Source organism: Galeopterus variegatus, unplaced genomic scaffold, assembly GCF_000696425.1.
Source record: "Galeopterus variegatus unplaced genomic scaffold, G_variegatus-3.0.2 Scaffold4505, whole genome shotgun sequence".
Taxonomy (NCBI): domain Eukaryota; kingdom Metazoa; phylum Chordata; class Mammalia; order Dermoptera; family Cynocephalidae; genus Galeopterus; species Galeopterus variegatus.
Genome location: NW_007730616.1, coordinates 174940 through 176262, shown reverse-complemented (window position 1 = coordinate 176262; position 1323 = coordinate 174940). Strand labels below are relative to the sequence as shown.

Below are 1323 nucleotides of genomic sequence, written 5' to 3'. Positions count from 1 at the left end.
CGGAGGCGGGAGGCGGGGAGGGAGGGGCCGCCGAGGGCCAGGCCCGCCGCCCCGCGCGCCTCTCCGCACGGGTTCCGCGCCTCCGAGCCCCGTCTAGCGAGCCCCGGGGCCGCACCGGCCTCCTCCCGGATCGAAAGATCTAAATTCAAGGGGCTAAGTTGATGGGCGGTCTTTGCTCTCACCCCTCGATCTCAGGCGCGCGTCTTGCAAGACAGACGAAGAGAGAGAAAGGACCACCCCGCCGCAGGAGGCGAGGCTAGAACGAGAGGCGCTCGCCCACCCTTTAGGCAAAGGAGGGTGGCCCGCCCGCACGTGCACTGGGCTCCGGAGCAGCCTCGGGGCGCCGGGCGCTCCCCCTCCGAAACGTGCGGAGAAAGGCCGCCGAAGCACGAACTGGTGGAGACGTGTGGCGAGCCTGGGAAACCCCGGGAGCCTTCACGGGAGGTTCCCTGCCCGGGGCGGGGCGCTGGAGAGCCTTCCCGGAGCGGAGGGTGAAGCGGAGAACTTAGCCAGGGATGCTGGACAGCTCCGGGACCTAGCGCGCCCCCTGCCAAACACAGCGCCGACAGCGGGCTCGGGTTCTCCTGCACAGGCTCACAGCAGCAGGCAACGGGGCCAGAGCCGGGGCGCTGCCCGCGCCAAAAAGGATGGGATGGATAGACGAGAGAGAGCCCATTGTTGACCACAGTCCTACAGGCTCTACCCACCCTTCACCATACACGCCCGGGACCGTAAAAGTGCGGTCATTTGAATTTGAGATCTGTTTCTCAGCAGGCAAAAGTACATTCAAGGTCAATGGCTCATAATATTTTTCAACACAGCCCTAAAATTTTGAGGTAAATTGTGATGAATAGCATTCAACTCCCAGTTTGGAAAGATTAAGAGTTCCAAAAGTGATTAAAATGTTAACCTGTATAAAGATCCATTGAGTTTCTTAACCTTCCATTCAAACAGGTGGATACTGAATTCTCCAACTGAATCCTACACAGCTAGTTACCAAAATGCCTCCTGGGTAGTCTGAGGCTCCTGCAGGGCAAGAGTATAATATATGTTGTACGTATTTAAACATGACATTTAGGGCCGGCCTGGTGGCGCACTGGAGAGTGCACCACTTGGCGTTCCCGCTGAGGGTTTGGATCCCATGTGGAGACCGGTTCCCGCTCACTGGCTGAGTGCAGTGCGGGTGCGACACTGAGGGTTGCGATCCTGTTACCGGTCAGTAAAAAAGACAAAAAAAGGAAAAAAAATAAATAAAAAATAAGTAAACATGACATTTAACTCTATTTGTAACGTGTAAACTTTGAGAAATATTTTAGTACTTAT

General features: G+C 56.2%; 1 long non-coding RNA gene across 1 annotated transcript in view; it reads right to left on the bottom strand.

Moving 5' to 3' along the window:
• LOC103603220 overlaps positions 1 to 272 on the bottom strand; it is a 2067-nt gene extending 1795 nt beyond the window's left edge. The window contains exon 1 of the long non-coding RNA XR_551593.1: positions 183 to 272. This is a non-coding gene — a long non-coding RNA (uncharacterized LOC103603220). The remainder of the gene's footprint in view (positions 1 to 182) is intronic.
• Positions 273 to 1323: the final 1051 nt, after the last annotated feature.